Genomic DNA, 19,819 nt, shown 5'->3' with positions numbered 1-19,819 from the left:
CAAGGAGAGAGATCTGGAACAGATCGTCCCCTCATAAGGAACCCACCTGCCAACACTTTGATTTCAGACTCCTGGTCATCATAACTGTCAGACAATACCTTTCTGTTGTTTAAGCCACTCAATTTATGGTACTTGGTTAAGGCAGCCCTAGCAATTTAATATAGTCACAATCAGAAGAGATATGTTCCAACTAATTTTTTCACTATTAAATTTGGAAAATTAGCTTTACTTTTATTTTTATAAAACTTGAGTAGATTCTAGATTATTCTGTGTGTGTGTGTGTGTGTGTGTGTGTTGTCAGCCCAATTCGTAGGCTCCACAAAAAAAACAGTGTCTTCCTGGGGAGGGATCTGTGCTTTTTCATGTACCCCCAGGCAATGCCGATTCAAAGTTATTCTAATAATAATGTCACTCTCACTATGTTCATTCTGAGTGTTTTTATAGTAGGAAGAAAAAGCATTATAGATGGGCATCATACACAACCTGAATATGTCAATGAGAGGGAGAAGCAATGCAAATGTGAACATCATTAGTTGTAGATGCCATAATCTAAAAAATGGCTAAGAAATGCTAAACTATTTAATACAAAAATATTATTAACCTGCTATTGTTCTTCTTATCCCTATTGAAGAGGACTTAAACATATGAGGAAAGATACTTCACCTGAGAAAGTCCTCCTTGGAATCCTTCGAATGGACTCCATAGTCAGCCACAAACTCCACCTATGTTAATGGCGTGCTCTGAAAATGAGTTTCTAAACCCAAAGGCACAAAAACAGAAGCAACTGCTGAAACTATGGTCAAAAACTCTCATTTATTGAATCATAACATTGTGGAGCCTGAAAGCATGTGGAAGGCTCATATTTTATAAGAAGTGGAACCTAGAGGTACTTCATCAAGGTTGTAATTAGTGGGAAAACTCAACCTTGTTTCTTAGTTTTTTACTTTCCAGCCCAACAACCAGAAAAGTTTACGAACCTAATCATGTCTCCTATTTAGGTCATGAGCTTTTATAAAAATGCAAATTTCCAGGGCCCAACCTTTGAAATTCTGATGTAAAGCCCAGGTTTGGTTCATTGATGTGTAGTTAAATTCTTGGGGGATCTGGCCATGTAGCAAGGTTTGGAACCACTGTTGGAAAAGATTCTGGCCCTAGTCAGCTTGGCTCAGTGGATAGAGCCAGTCGGTCTGCGAACTGAAGGGTCCCGGGCTTAATACCAATCAAGGGCACGTGCCTGGGTTGCAGGCTTGATGTCCAATAGAGGGCATGCAGGAGGCAGCTGATCAATGATTCTCTTTTATCATTGATGTTTATATCTCTCTTTCCTTCTTCTTTCCTTCCTGAAATCAATAAAATACATATATATATATATATATATATATACACACACACATATATATTTTAAAATTCTGCCCAGAGACCTATTACCTTTGGTCTGCTCCTAATTCCACTTGGACCCAGCCCTGTGTGATGATTATCACATGTTCTCATTCTGAGAAAGGGGCTTAGGTTCCTGTGGATCTGCTTATAGTGCCTGGCACACTCATACTGGGACTTACACTGTAGAAACTGTTTCCCTGACTCCTGGGCAAGTTCTAAGTACAAAAAAAAAAATACTTTAGGGCAGAAGAGGGAAATTTTCTTAAAATAACCTTTTGAATGCTCTCATTTCATACACAGTGTCTGTTTTTTAATGTGCCCGTGTACATTCAATTTACAGCCTCACAAATAGCCATTTACCCATTCACCAAGGGCAAGATGATTTATGGAGGATGCATTACGAGCACAGATTTCATTTATTTTCTATCATTATTGTATCTCCTGGGGGAAGAGAGTTGATTTTAAAACAACACAAAATAAACCAAAACAAAAAATTGATAAAAACCATGGCCTAATGAATCATAATTATTTTTAAAATTTGATAGTTCCAACTGGCACACAAGATTTCCTTGGGGATGTGGAGACTGGGGAGAGGGCTAAATGTAAAAATTTGGAGCTGTGACTAACTTTGTGCTGGTGATAGAGATTGTAAACTATAAGCTGTGTGACTAAAATAAGGTTGGCTGACTCTGGACATCCATCCTGAGCTTTCTCACTCTCATGCTTGAAGATCCCATGCAACACCAAAAGGAGAGACTGAAACTCTAAAATTTAAGAGGCATAGTTGTACTGGAAACATTTCTCAATCATTCTTTCCACTGGCAGTGTGAGGGCCGTCATCTGTTCAAAGGAGATGATGTCTACAAAAGCACTTGGTGCACGTAGGTGCCGAAGTATTAGTTCCCTACTCTCAGGGCCATCAGGGAGGATTCCCCATTCAAGCCCAACTCTCTGAGATTCCCTCAATCTCAACTTTGCTCTCTACTATCGAGCATTTCCTATAATCCTAATGAAGATCTGAACATCCGCTTTCATTCTGAACCCTCTCTGACTTCAACCAGCTTTTTGCTTCTGTCGTTACTTTCCTCCTCAGTGGTTCCCCCTTGGATGACTTCCTCATCCAAATGAACTTTCACAAATACCTTAACTTACAAAATCTATATATATAAAAAGCTGGTGGCCCTAACGCCGTAACAACCAAAGACCGGCGTGGGTGGGCAGGGCTGCAAGCACAGCGGGGCTCCCGCCGGTGGGCAGGGCTGCACCATTTCGCACACTGGGCTTCTAGTCTCTAAATAAAATTCCATTAAGTTTAAGAGATGTCTGACCAGGAGTGAAGAAGATATCTGACCAGAGGCACCTTGGTGAGTATTGGTGTCCTGACCTTAATTTAGCTTCTTCTAATACCCCAAAGCTGGCTACCTACTTGCCTTTGACAGATTAGCCAAGGGCCTCTTTCTTGAGAGGAAGTAATCAAGGCCCTCTGAGTTATTCCAACTAAAAATAGAGAAGCATATAACAACTAATAAAGCTAAAGTTATGCATTCTTAAGGAGAAGGGAAACTTTAATCATTCTTCCTATGCTTTGGAAAATTCATGAATAAATAAATGTTAATGCAAATAGCTTTCACCTCAGAGATGGGTTTGTAAGAGGGTGTCCTTTCCTTAAATGAAACTGAATTCTAAAGCAACTCTTTCACCTGGCAATATATCTGGCAGAATAAGAGAGTAGGGATGACCTTCACTTAGTATAATCTGTACATGTAATTGATGACAACTTCCAAAATTTACTAGTATCTGACCTGGTACTATTACATTTTCAAGGTAATTTTCATCATCATAATTCATTTAAAAACAGGTACAAGTAAGCTTATGCAGCTTACTTCACATTGAATATAATCACTTCACATTATCAGGATGAAAAAGAAGAGAAATCAGTGTTTAAAAATCAATACACAAGCCTAAACCTAATGGATTATTCATTGGAACCTGTTTTGCTGAACCACAGTCACAGCAGAGCTGGGTTAGAATGGAAAGATCTATCCAACCCACCTCCCAAGGAAAGCTGCAGGTTTCTAGGTCAGAGGCACTCACACGGCCTGGACTAAGCCAACTGACAAGTTGACAACAGGACACATCAAGCTTCTGGTCACATCAGGGCCTATAGGACTGGCAACACCTGGGTCCTGGGACTCCTCTGTGTCTCTCCAGCCACACAATAGGGGTGGGACTCATGGGCTCAAGAATTTTCAAAAATAAAAAAGACAAATTTGATTCACTTTTAAACATTCACATATGACATGACAATTTGTGTGTCTGTAGAATTTTTTTTTAAAGGAAGGTGGGCAGTGAGGACAGAGAAAAGCTGTATCATGAGATAATCAAATAGTGAATACTTCCAAGCTAAATCAGATATCAACATTTCATAGCCATTCAATCAAATGCAATGTTATATTTATAATATCCTTGTTTATTTTGCTATTAGAGACTGACTTTTATACGCCTGCATTCCAGATTACATTCTCTAAATTCTATAACCTGGATTCTGTCAATGTAAATCAGAAGCTCACACTTTCAAACATCACTTAATCATTAATGACTTGCATGGATATAATTTAAAACACATAAACACTATTTAACTTTGATTGCTTTCAGTACACAAAGAAAATAGAGTAATTTCCCAAAGCAGTTATACTTACCAAAGTAAAATCCCATGCCTACTTTAACAATAGCCATTTAATAAATGAAATTGGAGCAATAAATTGCAGCACCTTTTGGTTAAGGGAAAAGTAGAGTCATGTGCAGATACGATTTGATGCAATGACTCATCATTTCCCCATTCCTCCTCACAATAATGGGGAAAAACACCTAATTGAAATGTTCAAGTTCATACCAAAATCTTGCTAAGCAAAAATTCCAACTTCTGTGTTTTGGTTGCTAGAAAAAGTCAAACATTGACATCACTTATAACTGTGGTGGTGATAGATGAAACTTTCCCCTAATCTATACCTCAGTGCCAAGAATCTGAGGTACAGGTGTGAGCTGTACAGACTTGAGCCTCCATCTGAAATTTCTAGAAGATAATGGGCATAAAGGTTCTTAGCACAGAACTCAACAGGCACTCCACAACTATTAGTTTCTCTTCCCATCCTCCTTCCAACACTACTAACTCACCTGGTCGTAATTAAGTCTTGTTCCCTTAAGCCTTCAGAGCTCAAAATAAAATATGAACAAAATCCAGTCTCAAAATATTCATAAACAAGAAGATCCAACTCTTCCTATTGTCTTTAAGTATCCTGTGCCTATGAAAACTGTTTTCCTTAGTTCTGGCACCTGTCTACCTGCGAGTCACCCTCTCTGCACAGCATTATGTCCCTCTCACGATGATCCCCCACAGTAGCCTTGCAGAGCTCCAGAAGAGATTGCTAGGGATCCAGGTATCATCATTCAGAAGGGAACCATTTACTCCCGAATGCAATCAAGTACCATGCCAGAAAGTGAGTAGTGTAAAATGGCACTACCATAGCATGACTATACATGTCATTAATTTTAATGTGACTTGGTTATAATAACACAGGAAAGAGAGAGAAAATATATCCTACAGTCTTGACCCCCTTGCCTTTTTATCCTGTTCATTGTTTTTCCTGGTAGTTTGTACCTCCTTTACCATGGATGACTGATTAAAAACCTTTACTAACTTATATCTGACAAAATATATGAGACAAAGATGGACACTTTATAATGATAAAAGCAACACTTGTTTTCACATCAAGAAAACATAACACTTCTTAATATATATGCACCCAACCAGGAAACACCAAGATATATTAAACAGCTACTCACAGAACTAAAGGGAGAAACAGATCAAAACCACAATTATAGTTGGAAACCTTAATACTTAATTGACAGCTCTAGACAGTTCAACCAAACAAAAAATCAATAAAGAAATATTGGCCTTAAATGAAATCCTAGACCAGTGGTCAGCAAACTCATTAGTCAACAGAGCCAAATACCAACAATACAACAATTGAAATTTCTTTTGAGAGCCAAATTTTTTAAACTTAAACTATATAGGTAGGTACATTGTTATTAACTTAATTAGGGTACTCCTAAGGCTTAGGAAGAGCCACACTCAAGGGGCCAAAAAGCTGCATGTGACTCGCGAGCTGCAGTTTGCCGACCATGGCCCTAGCCAGGGGTGGGCAAACTTTTTGACTGGAGTGCCACAATGGGTTCTTAAACTGGAGCGGAGGGCCGGAACAAAAGCATGGATGGAGTGTTTGTGTGAACTAATATAAATTCAAAGTAAACTTCATTACATAAAAGGGTACGGTCTTTTTTTTTTTTTTTAGTTTTATTCATTTCAAACGGACCGGATCCGGCCCGCAGGCCGTAGTTTGCCCACGGCTGCTAGACCAAATGGATATAATCAACATTTACAGAACATTTCATTACAGAACCTCAGACTATACATTTTTCTCCAGTGCACATGGAACATTCTCAAGGCTAGACCATATATTGGGTCACTAAACAAGCATCAGCAAATTAAAAAAGATTGAAATTATTCCAAGCATATTTTCTGACCATGATGCCTTGAAATTAGAAATCAATTGCAAAAAGGAGATAAAAAAGAAAAAAAACTACAGATACATGGAGATTAAACAACATACTACTAAAAAATGACTGGGTCAGGGAGAAATAAAAGATGAGGTCAAAAGATATATAGAGACAAACGAGAACAATAACACAATATATCAACACCTCTAGGATGCAGCAAAAGCTGTAATAAGAGAGAAATTCATATCATTACAGGCCTATCTAAAGAAACAAGATAACTTCCAAGTAAACAACCTAACATCACATCTTATTTTTTAAAATATATTTATTGATTTTTTACAGAGAGGAAGAGAAAGGGATAGAGAGTTAGAAACATTGATCAGTTGCTTCCTGCCCACCTCCTACTGGGGATGTGCCCACAACCAAGGTACATGCCCTTGACCGGAATTGAACCTGGGAACTTTCAGTCCACAGGCCGACGCTCTACCCACTGAGCCTAACTGGACATCACACCTTACCAGTAAAAGACTAGAGAAAGAAAAACAAAAGCAACTCAAAATTAGCAGAAGAAAGGAAATAATAAAAATTAGAGCAGAATTAAATGAAATAGAGAACAAAAAGACTATACAAATAATCAGTAAAACAAAAATCTGGCTCTTTGTAAAGATTAATAAAATTGACAAACCCCTGGCTAGACTAATGGAAAAAAAGGGAAAAGACCCATATAAACAAAATCGGAAATGAGAGAGGAGAAATCACCACAAACATCACAGATATACAAAGGATCATACTAGAATATTATGAAAGCCTTTATGCCATCAAATTCAATAACCTCCTAGAAGAAATGGAAAAGTTCCTAGAAATAGATCACCTTCCTAGACTAAATTGTGAAGAACTGGAAAATCTACATAGACTGATCAGCAGTGAGGAAATTGAAACAACCATCAAAAACCTCCAAAAAAACAAAAGTCCAGGATCAGATGGCTTCACCAGTGAATTCTACCAAATGTTCAAGGAAGAATTAAAATCTATTCTTTTCAAACTCTTCAAAAAAATTGAATAAGAGGTAATACTTCCTAACACATTCTACAAAGCCAGTATAACCCTGATTCCAAAACCTGGCAAAGATAACACACAAAAGAGAAAACTACAGACCAATATCCCTGATGAATATAGACACAAAAATCCTAAACAAAATATTAACTAATCAAATACAACAGTACATCCAAAAAATAATACATCACAACAAGTGGGATTCATTACAGAGGCACAAGGATAGTTCAACATTTGCAAATCAATCAATATAATACACCACATTAACAACAACAAAAAAACGATAAAAATTATATGATCTTGTCAATAGATGCAGAAAAAGCACTTGATAAGATATAACATCCATTTATGATTAAAACACTCAATAAAATAGGAATAGAAGGAAAGTACCTCAACTTAATAAAGGCCATATATGATAAACCCTCAGCCAATATCATACTCAATGGTGAAAAACTGAAAGCTTTTCCCCTAAGATCAGGAACAAGACAAGGATGTCCACTCTCACCACTCTTATTCAATATAGTACTGGAAGTTCTAGCCAGAGCAATAAGGCAAGAAAAAGAAATAAAAGGCATACAAATAAGGAAAGAAGTCAAACTGTCTCTTTCTGTGGATGATGTGATGTTGTATATAGAAAACCCTAAATATTCTACCAAAAAAAAAAAACTATTGGAAACAATAAACAAATACAGTCAAGTTGCAGGATACAAAATCAATGTGCACACTTCCTGAGTGTGCCCTGCAGACTGTGTCTACCAGGACATCCCTCCAGTGTTTAAAGAACTCACATGGGTAAAGAACTCATCCATGGGTGACAACCAAAATTTGTCATATTGACTTTGCTTTCTGAAACCAAATCAGAATGCATGGCTACCACGGTGATTTTCAAACTGTGCTCTCAAAAACTCACTCAGACACCACCTTTGTATGTGGCCAAGAAAGCAGGGCTCTCCCTCACTGCAGTCACTTTCATCTATGTAACGTACCAGAAGCTATTCACGATTTCACTTAATGAAAGAGTTTTGTGAGTAAAGGGATTTGAAAACCATGGTTTCCAGCCTGTTCTAGAACCTATCAATGAACCCAGCTCTCCCAAATATGGAGTATATGTTGGCACATGTTCTTTTTTAATTTTTTTAAGGTACTGATTTCAGAAAGAGAGAGAGAGAGAGAGAGAAACATCAATGATGAGTGAGAACCATTGATTGGCTGCCTCCTGCACACCTCACACTGGGGATTGAGCCCGCAACCTGGGCATGTGCCCTGACTGGAAATCGAACCATGACTTGGTTCATAGGTCGACGCTCAACCATCAAGTTATACCAGCCAGGCAACATATGTTCTGGAGTTCCTCTGGGCCACCTCCTATTTTTCCATTCACTAAATCTAAATCTTTTCTTTCCTGGTTCCTCAGCTGAAAGCCCATTTTGGCTTTATGCCTTGCATCCAGTTCTCTGCTTGGCCTATAAACTATTTGATGAGCCAAATCCCTCCTCCATTCTTTAGAGCTGAAGCAAACAAAATAAAACCCCTTGCAATTAAAATATAGTTGTCTTTTATACATAAAGTTAGCTCAATAAAAAAAATTTTAACACCAATTCTAGCTTACTGATTTTTGATAAATAAAAATACAAACAATAGTTTCTTATTATAATCTTCTCTTTTAAGAACTACACCTCCTACCATCTCTTTACTCTGAAAGGGGGAAAAAAGAACAAATCAAGGCTTAAAAGAAAAGATAAAAAAATAAAGTCTGAAGAAGGTAGAGCGAGCAAGAGAACAGGACTATTACAGATAGGTATTTTTTAAAGGTTATCTTTCAAACTTCCAAAAAACTGCCACTTCTAAAATTATTAATCAGATTTCCCACATGTATTTTTGTATAGTGATTTATATCAGCTGTCTATGAAATAAGGATCCTATGCAATGCATCTGTCTCTACTTTTTATGAAAATTTTGCTAATGGACTCATTGCATTCCAAGCCCAGACGGACTGGTCCCTGCTGATTTGCAGGGCAGAACTCCACAGCTTGCTGGACATCCCTTCCATAGTTAGTGAAAAGGCACAAAGGAACAAGGGGACTCGTTCTCAGCCCAGGCGCCCCAAAGATATGATGCTTTAGACAATGGAGGAGATCCCTTAATATGTTGGTCAAGTTTATTTACCTGTTGTGATTAATTCATTTCCACGATGCATTTTCCAATTCAGAAGCATGAAATTAAAATATAGTTAGTTATATTCTGATTTACAACAGAGTGCAATGAATAAGTAGAATTAAAGTCAGCTAAGTCACCATGCTTAGAAAATTAGTGAAAATATATGCAGTGAAACCAAAGGAAATCATCTGTTATTTCATTCTAAAATAAACATACTTGAACATTAATACTCAAAATATCCCTCTTTTGAGTTATATAGAGCTTAGAAAGCCAATATGTATTCTCAAAAAACAAGAGCAGAATTACTGGTGTTTGCACATTAGCTGCCCATGGAAGGCTTTGGATAACCACCATACACCTGTACTTTCGACCTGCCCAAACCCATTTGATTAACTGAATTTCTTCAGCCACCTGCTATAAAAGAAAATTGATAATTGTATATACAAGATTTTCCCCTGAATTTCTTTTAAAAGAAAACTTAAATTAAAACAGAACCATCAGTTTTCAATCATATTTCAGAGCAGATACAATGTTCACTTAACATTTTAGGACTTAATAACAACGAAAAGTAATTATGTGCTCTCCAGTCACTTCTTGTAATTGAAACCTGGGGCCCCATTGAGGCTCTAGAGAGGTGAGCTGTGAGCCCTTCTGGGAACAGTTTGGAAAAGAGGCTCCCAGCGGAATAAGAAAGCAATCACATCCCTGAAGAAATTTGGAGGGACACCATTTTTGCAGGCCAGAAAATAAACAAGTGTAAGAGGCAAAATAAAGTCTTCAGTTCTATCTACCTCAGCTGTGACTCCCATTCCTGCCTGTCCCAGAGGGCCCCACCGTGATTGAGGATGAGGTGGGATTTGAGATGCTCACACATCTTTATCCAGACACTCCTCCCCCAAGGAATGAGATCACGGTGTCTGCAAGCATAACATTTTTGTCTTTGTAACCCTATGTCCTCAGTTGTCCCTCATGTTGCTTCACCAAAAAGCAAACCCACATTATGTAGTTAATCTATAAATAATGGTTCTAATTAGAATCCCATCTGCATTCATCCTCTTGCAAAATTACTTATAAATGAACATGTTTGTTTTTGTTGTAATCATGGTCTTACAGATGCACAAGGCATTTGAAAATATTTAGAAGAAAAATGAAATAAGCCCTTAATCCTAAGAATTTTAGAAGATAAATATATTGCCGAAACTGGTTTGGCTCAGTGGCTAGAGCGTTGGCCTGCGGACTGAAAGGTCCCAGGTTTGATTCCGGTCAAGGGCATGTACCTTGGTTGCGGGCACATCCCCAGTGGGAGGTGTGCAGGAGGCAGCTGATTGATGTTTCTCTCTCATCGATGTTTCTAACTCTCTATCTCTCTCCCTTCCTCTCTGTAAAAAATCAATAAAATATTTTTTAAAAAGTATTTTAAAAAAATAAATAAAAAAAATAAAAGATAAATATATCATAGTACACAAATAAATGAGGACCCTGAAATAAGCACATGTATATCACCTTCACATCAATTCATAAATATCTTACTTGAAAAGCCATATGAAGTAACCTTTAAATATTAGTAGAATTTTTAATTTCCCCCTATCAATTATATGACTAGAGGCAAAATTCACCAATCATTTCCACTGAACACAGTGTTTCTAGTACATTTAATTATAGTAACATGTCACAATAATCAATATACATGTATGCAGTGCTTTGTATGTCTTTCCACCCAACATAATTACTTTAAAGGCAATATTACAACCACACTTTAATTCTTTATCTTGACTACAAATGCAAGGGTTTAGTGATATTTCATTGTCTTATCCTTGTGAACGTAATCTGTACACTATAACTATTTATAAATCCTCACTTTAATACATTAAAAGTCAGTCATTAATTTTTCTATCCAATGGACAAATTAAACTAAATAAGTAATAACCCCTAAGTTTTCTTTTCCAAGAAAATAATGTATTGTTTTTAGCCAATAGATGACTGACTCAATCACATATGTGTTCACTTCTCTCCTCTGGACATGGGACATCCATGAGCCTCGTAGGTATCCTCAGGAATCAGGCCAGTCCCTTTCCCCAGATCCACCCGGATTCCCATGTACGCCGCATCCATGTATTCCCACTCTAGATTGCCAAGGGAATTCCAGTAGGACTTATGCCTGAGACTACACAAGTTAGACACTAATTAACTGCTATTATCTATATATATATAAAACCCTAATATGCAAATAGACCTAACGGAGGAACAACCAAACAACTGGTCACTATGACATTTGCTGACCACTAGGGGGCGCGCGCGGACCATGGTGGGCATCTGACACAGCGGGATGGTAAAGCTGGTGACCGGGGGCCCCAGACCGAGGCAAGGCAGAGGCACTGGTCGCTGTCATTGGGGCAAGCCTCTGGTGGTTACTAGAAATTCTTTGTTCCCACATGCCATGGTCCCACCTGGTGCTTGCACCTGCTGCCGGTGCCAGCCCTACTCGCACCCACTGCTGGCACCGTCATCGAGTGCAAGCAGTGACTGCTGGCACCTATAGCCCCTCAGTGCTTCTCCATCTCCCCCTGCTCCTGAGGCACGATCAGGGCAGCAGCTGCCGCTCACACCCGCTGCTAGCACTGGCCCCAGTCACTCTCCACCATCAGCAGGTGTGAGCGGGGCCAGTGCTGTCAGTGCGTGGGAGCGGCGGAATGGGGCTGCCAGCAGACAGGGGAGCAGGGGCCATGGCAGGGGCCAGGCAGGGGCATGGAGAATGGGCCAAGACCTGCCCCTGTGCCCACCACGGCCTCGCAGCCCACAGTTCCTTTCACAGTGCACCAATTCGTGCACTGGGCCCCTAGCAGAAAATAAAGACTAAGCTCTGAGGGAATAAGTCCTAGAAGTTAAGTTTGAATTGGCATTTGTGGGAGGGGGTTTTCAGATAAGGGGCAATGGTTTAGAATATGAGATATACCTCCCAAAATGACAAACCATGGCTGAACTGCAAGGGTAGGTACTAAACTCCTCCTCTGCCTCATAAATACTATAGCTTCTTAGGAAGGAAAAAGGTTATCAGTGGCCCTTTGATCATAGAACTTCCTGGGAGAGTTGATAATTTATAATATCCTACTGAATGCCCCGAGCTAGGAGGTGTATTACAAAGTTACCTCTCCTAAAAAAAAACAGGGACCAGAAATTATATGGCTCATACAGACAAAATTCAACCCCAATGACGAATGAGAAGCTTTTTCTTAGAAGTATAAGCTCAACTGCCATGGATGTTCTCCGTAGGGGCAGGCTATATCACAAGCAAAAATGAATCTTTGCATGTGATCAAAGCCTCTTGAGCAGTTACTGTGACAAGTTCTATCGAATAAAGTCAAAAAGTTATACACAAATATTTCCAGTTCATATGACTAACGTTTTTCTAAACTGACTTAGTCACTGTCTCTTTTTATTGACATTCATTAAGTCAATCACTAAATCAACATTATTATTATTAGAAAGTGTTTTAAAGCTCAATTTGATAGGAATGTTAGCTATTTAATCATTCTTAATCACTACATAGACTACATTAAATATTTGTCAGATACATTTCCAAGGCTGACCCAAGAACTAAACCTGCTAACCTGATGAGTTGGGTACACATCAAACCATTGAACTACTTTTTTGAGATAGAAAGCACAATGGGCAGATAAAACAAGCATACCTTCATTGTCATTGTCATTGTCGTTGGTGATCCAGCAAAAGTGATGAGCAAAATTGAGAGAAATGGCAACAAATAAAAAGAGCAACTGTATGAAAGACAAAAGGAAAAAAATCTGTAAATATTAAAAAGGATATGTTGTCTTGTCTTAAATTATTTTTTAATTATTCTTTAAAAGTAATTGAAGATGTGACCCACCCATTTCATGGGGATACTATCAGTAGTGGAACCAGTGAGTGTACTAGATCTGACATCCTTTAGGAAAGGGATCCAGGTTTTGAACTCAAATCTATCTGAGTCTTAATATAGTTCTTTACTATACAATTCTAACTCTAGCCCTGGCTACCTATTTTGAAGCGAGGATGGCAAATTTTCATTATTCAAAATCTCTGTCTGGGAAGTTTGCCCTGACTCAGATTAATATATCCTATTTCATTATTCACATTCATTCAACACACTTTTTGGAGAAACTGTTATATGCAGAACAGCAGTTAAACTGGCACACCAAAGATATTTCAAAAATTCTGTTGAAAGGATGAATATTTTCTCGGTTTCTTCACAGGGCCTTAGATACCTTCCATTCCTTTTATCCATTTTGCCTTAGGCTTTCCAGTTTTTCTATATTAAATCAGTAATCTCTTAAGATTCTTGGGCACTATTTACCACCTTTCTGATTGGCTCTCTGGCAAATCTTTTAATGTATATACATCTTCTTCTGACATGATTCATTTTCCATTTTTTAAACACTTTCTCGCTTCAATTTCTGATTTCCTGCCTGCACTGCTGTGTAAGGGACACTGAGGAAAACACTTTAATTTTCAAAAGTTATCCTCAACTAAATGTTCCATTAGTACCATTATCTCCACAGAAAATTCCAGTAGCACTGGATTTTTATATCAAAGGCACTAGTCCTTTCTCCTGGGGAAAACCCCTATAAAGTAAATATATAGTTGACCATTGTAACAGCATTGTAAAAATTGTTTTGGTTACCTATTTATCACTATCTAAATTCAAGTTTTAAAAAATTGTGAATAGCAGAATATGAAACAACTATACCCCCAACTATAATAACCTAATTTAAATATATGTTTAATTTAAGAGGCCCTTGGTTCAGTAACAGATATTACTAATCATTAAATTATGGACTGAATTTATGCCTCACATTTCTTTACTAAATCTTTGATTACCCCAAAGCAAAAAGTTGAAGTTTACCTGTTTTTAAAAATAGTGTAATAAAGCACTAATATACCAATCTAACTAATCTAGCAAATCTAACTATATGATAGTAAAACTAATAATAACTAGTCTTAGCTTGTAAATAGTTTTCCTAGGAATGCTATTCTTTTTTTTTTTTAATCCTCACCTGAGAATATTTTTTCCATTGCTTTTCAGAAAGAGTAAAGGGGGAGGAGAGACAGAGGGAGGGAGGAAGAGAGAAAGAGAAACAGTGATGAGAGAGAAACACATGGACTGGTCGCCTCCTGTACATGCCCTGACCCAACCCTCAGTGGGGAACAAACCTACAACCCAGGTATGCACCCTTGACTGGGAATTGAATCTGCACCCCTTCAGTGCACAGGCTGGTGCTCTAACTACTTAGCCATATCAGCCAGGGCAGGAATGCTATTTTTAATATATTTTTTACTGATTTCAGAGAGAAAGGGAAAGGGAGAGAGAGATAGAAAGATCACTGATGAGAGAGAATCATTGATCAGCTGCCTCCTGCACACCCCACACTTGGGGATCAAGCCCACAACCTAGGCATGTGTCCTGACCTAGAATCAAACCATGACCTCCTGGTTCATAGATCGATGCTCAACTACTGAGCCAGATCAGCTGGCCGGAATGTTACTCTCGAAGAAAATACCATGGCTTAATAAGGATACCTTATTTTGGTACATCAACATTTTACTTATCAAAAAGTATTAGGTTAAGGCCTATGGAATTATTGAAATTTGACTGTTTTAACCTGTAAAAAAAAAATAGTAATTCCATATAGTTCAAATTTATAGCACAAGGATTTGATGATATTCGACCATTTACAACCTATAAAACATCAACTTTACTTGGCTCAACTTAATATTTAAGTAAAATCCAACTCTCATTAAACATTTACGACGTGCCATTTCCTGGGTTAAGCATTTTTCATGATTACATTTAATCCTCACAACAATACCAAAATGTAGATATTATCATCCTCATTCTATAGATAAGAAAACTGACTTTGGAGAATCATAGACATATGGATGTTAAAGGTGCTTCTGGTAAGGTCTTAGAAGGAAATAATGAGCATCTCACTGCACTCAAGGAAAGATTAGTCTTTATTATAAAGTAGCAGAAAAGTTGGTTGAACTCTATTCTACTGTTGTGTGGAAAAGAGGGTAGACTATTGTAGGTTGAACTGTGTGCCACAAAAAGATGTATTGAGGTCCTAATCCACAGTATCTGTGACCTTATTTGGAAACAGTGTCTTTGCAGATACAATTAGTGAAGATGAGGTCATATAAATTAGAGTGGACCTTGAATTCAATATGACTGGTGTCCTGTGAAAAAGAGAGAGGACAGAGACAGACAGACAGACAGACAGATACACACACACACAGAGGAAACATAAGGAAGAACACCAGGTGGAAATGGAGGTAGAGATTGGAGTCAGGTTGCCAACAAGCCAAGGAAGCCAAAGATTGCTGGCAACTTCCAGAAGCTAAAAGTGAAGCAAGGAAAGGATTCTTCTTCAGAGCTCCCAGGAAGAACCAACCCTACTGACACCTTGATTTCAGACTTCTTGCCTCCAGAACACTGAGAGAATACTTTTCTGTTGTCCTAAGCCATTCAATTTATTGTAATTTGTTATGGCAGCACTAGGAAGCTAATTCAGAGAGACAACTGTAAGGTTAACCATAGTTGGTAGTAAGGAAAGGATTCAACTGCAGCAGACAGATTCCAGAGCTCATGCTATAAATCACAGTGTGGTACAGTTTCCACAGTCACATCCATCATCTCATTTTATTTGTATCACTTTCTATTAGATAGGCATTATGGGTTATATTTTATAGATGGGAAACTGAACATCAGCAAATGAGGCAACTTGCATAACAGGATTTGAGACCACATCAAGTAATTTCAGTGCACACATTGGGTAATAATCCATATGCATGTATTGCATTCCCTGGGGTTGATCTGAGAACTGAGTGAAAAGCTTAGCCATCATCTCCCTAGCTGGTTTTGCTCAGTGGATAGAGTGTCAGCCTGTGGACCAAAAGGTCCCAGATTTGATTCTGGTCAAGGGCAGCACGTACTTTAATTGCAGGCTCCTCCCTGACCGGGGCCTGGTCAAGACGCATGCAGGAGGCAACCAATCAATGTGTCTCTCTCACATCGATGTTTCTCTTTGTCTTTCCCTCTCTCTTCCACTCTCTCTAAAAATCAATGGAAAAATATCCTCGAGTGAGGATTTTAAAAAAGCTTAGCCATTATCTACCACTTCTGTAAATTCTACTTTGTAGACTACATTTATAAGATCTCTTCTAATATTATTTCATGGGGATGAATCCCAATTATCTTATTCTGCAGAACTATTACCACTGCAACTACTGCCACATTAAAAGTCTACTCTTTGCCTTTCAGACCCTTAAATATTTATAGTAGCTGATGGTCCAACACCCTGAAAGAAGCTTGCAATTTTCAGTTGCACCTATAAAGAGACTGCCCACTTCAATAGTTTCACAGAGCACAACTAAGATACAGGAAGAGGGTTGGATAAGTTTTGAAAATAGAAGTGCAGAAGATTATATCATTGTTCAGTAAATAGATAAACACACACCACTTCTACAGAAGGATGACACCTTCCCACCCTATTGACACTGGGCTTAGCCATGTGACATGCTTTGGCCAATGGGACTTTTAGTGGACATGTCACAAGCAGAGGCTTGGAGTGGGCTCAAGTGGGACTTACATCCTTGTGTGTCTGCTACTGCCAAGGAAAGGATACACCTTGATTAGCCCACAGGTTCCAGAAGAATGATCAACAAGTGTTGTGAAGCTCAGCCATGCCTCGCCTCGATTATCTGAGCCCCAGCCAACCTGCAGATACCTAGCAGAGAAGTAAATGTTTATTGTTGCATTCCAGTAATATTTTTGTAGTTGATAATTACATAGCTGGCAATAGCTGCTCAATATAATACAGAAATTTTATAATATTATTATTCTTTAAGGAATTATTTTTTAATTTTAAAAAATCTCCTAGCCCTAACTGGTTTGGCTCAGTGGATAGAGCGTCGGCCTGCGGACTGAAGGGTCCCGGGTCCAATTCCGGTCAAGGGCATGTACCTTGGTTGTGGGCACATCCCCAGTAGGGAGTGTGCAGGAGGCAGCTGATCGATGTTTCTCTCTCATCGATGTTTCTAACTCTCTATCCCTCTCCTTTCCTCTTTGTTAAAAAATCAATAAAATATATATATTTTTAAAAATCTCCTTGTCTCCAAAACTGTTCTTTTCCCCCTGCCACTGAATAACCTTGGGCAACTGAGCCTGTCTACCATGAATCCCATGCTTTTTATTTTGTCTGGTCTCCATGATCTGAAAGGCAGTATAACAATAGAGTCAATCCATTGGGAAGAAGAAAAACTCCAGTTCACAAACCACTGCAAATCCTAGAATAAAGGCAGGCCCCCACTGAGTTACAGTCCAGGCTCAGGATACACTAACTGAGGGACCAGTCCTTTCAAATGGACTTTCCACAAAGCACGATTCTCTTAATTGCTCATTACTTATTAAATTTTTGAAAAATATTATTATGCAAATGTACATGCTTCAGGAATACTTTTCTTTAGAAAATTAATAGTTACAGAAAAATACAATTAGTTAACTCAGACAATCCAAAATCTTCCTACTGCTTGTTGCCCATGATGGGAACCTCTCAGATTACTGAGTTCCACCTGGGTGCTTAAAAAGTTGTTTATACGATGAAATTGCCTCTATCCAGATGTTTCACTGGAAATAAGGAAAGGCTAAAAATTTTAGAATGCTCAGGAGCCTGTCTTTTGTATAAAACTAAACTTTTATGAAGTGGTAATTCTGATGCCGTAAATTCAAAGTACTTATGTCTTTGGCTTTTGGCTTTTTTCTTTCTTTTTAATTTACCAACAATGGGTCAACAATCATCACTAGTAGTCTTGGTGATAAATCTCAGTGATTAAAACATACACTCATACAATATTCATACAAAGCAGATTAAATACCAAGAATAAAAAAGGCTATGATCTGATGGGAGGGAGGCTACATTTATTACAGAGCACTCACTCTAAAAACACTTAACAAATGACTGAGGGAAGATGTTTCCTCAGCCCACACACTTATTCAGAGGCGTGGGAAGGGTGCTGTATGTGAAGTATGATTAATATGCCAAGAACAATGACAACAAAAGCCACTTTACCTGTCCCCAGGTCAGAATACTCTGGCAAAATAAATAATGTGTAAATATACTTGAAAAGTACAATGGTTTGAAACTGTTCCTATGAAATACATGGTATGAGTGTGACCAAAAGGCAGTTCCTTTGAGCGAAAGGGCAAAGAGGAGGAAGATTCTTACCCTGCTCATTGACAGGAGCACTACTTTACTCCATTTCTTGTCCCCTGGGAATTCAGGAGTAGACTATTTCTCTGATCAGTAAAACAACCTCTTACACAGGGAAAGCATGACATTTAGCCTGGAGGAATGGGGAGGACCTAGTGACAGGCACCCGAGACATGGGTTCTGGTCACAGCCCTGGGCCTGGTCAGCCATCCGTGCTTGGGGAAAGTCATTTCAGACCTGCAGACGGCTGGGGCAGTGACCTCCCTACAGACTGTAGGAGTACTGGGCACGTGGCAGCTTTCCCTCATGTGACCTGATATTGTTAATATTCCTGTGGTCTACGATGCAAGGAAGAACAGGCCAGAATAACTCTTTAAGACAAGCTGTCCAACATCGGTTTTCTTTTAACATTGATTTGTTGTCCCCTCCCTCCCACTCTTGCCTCCCTCCGCCCAAAAAAAAAATCTGAAACAGTGATTCTCAAACTTTGTACATCACTCCTGCTTTCACTGGTTAAAAATGCATACCCCAAACCCCACATTCCAGGAATTCTTATTTTATGGGATTTGGGGAGGACCTAGGAAGTTGCATTTTTAAAAATCATTCCAAATCTTTTCAAGACAGATAGTCTGTGAACTACCTCCAGTCTGGAGGGGGAAATAATACAAATGTAAAAGTGGTTATCATTATCACAGATACTTTTTTTGTTATCTATATTTTCTACATTGGTGCATATTATTCATGCCATCGAATAATCAATCACAAAGGATTTGAAAAGAAATTCTTTTAAAATCACATAGATTACATGCAGCTTAGAGAACACATTTGTACCCAATACTGTGGCTGAAAGTGGCTATTTTCTCATGTAATTCAGGACAACCTAATTCAGTCCTGGTCTTCAGAGATGAGAAAGAAGGTATTTAGCCAGGAAAATGGAGACAATGAAATAAAGGAATAAGGGGAGACAGCAGAGGAAAAATTGGCCAAAAGAGAAAATGACTCTACTATTGTCATTATAAATGAATTTCACTTTTTCTCCAATGTCACTTTTTTGTTTTAAAAGCCCTTTTACCATTCTTCATCCCCTCCCTGTTTTCCCTCGTTCGTGTATGTTCTCCTCAGATACCAGTAATCAATTACAGAAACCTGAACCTAAAGAGAAAAATTATAGCCGAATTCTATTTTTGTTCTGCCGCTCTCAGCCCAACTCTTCCAGATCAGCTACTTTTTAACTGCAGCCGGCATTTGTCGCCTAAGGATAAAACTACTACATGCACAGCTCTCCTCCAGAATGGCACAAACGCTAGTACAGAACAGTTCTGCGTAGTGCTCTTTTCTCCTGCTCTGCCGTGTGCTCTGTGACATACCCTACCAGGACTAAGCCGGGGTCAGGCATTATACAGAAAGGGACC

The 19,819-nt window shown here is 38.5% G+C and overlaps 1 non-coding gene across 1 annotated transcript; it reads right to left on the bottom strand.

The window, feature by feature from the left end:
* Positions 1–293: 293 nt before the first annotated feature.
* On the bottom strand, positions 294–405 carry LOC139009676 (small nucleolar RNA SNORA49). Its single transcript, XR_011471390.1, has one exon. It is a non-coding gene; the product is annotated as a small nucleolar RNA SNORA49 (small nucleolar RNA).
* Positions 406–19,819: the final 19,414 nt, after the last annotated feature.

Source organism: Myotis yumanensis, unplaced genomic scaffold, assembly GCF_028538775.1.
Source record: "Myotis yumanensis isolate MYYU_CA2020_CCGP unplaced genomic scaffold, mMyoYum1.0.hap1 SCAF_4, whole genome shotgun sequence".
In the NCBI taxonomy this organism is placed as follows: domain Eukaryota; kingdom Metazoa; phylum Chordata; class Mammalia; order Chiroptera; family Vespertilionidae; genus Myotis; species Myotis yumanensis.
The sequence above is the reverse complement of the archived record's forward strand: the minus strand, read 5'-3'. Positions and strand labels throughout refer to the sequence as shown.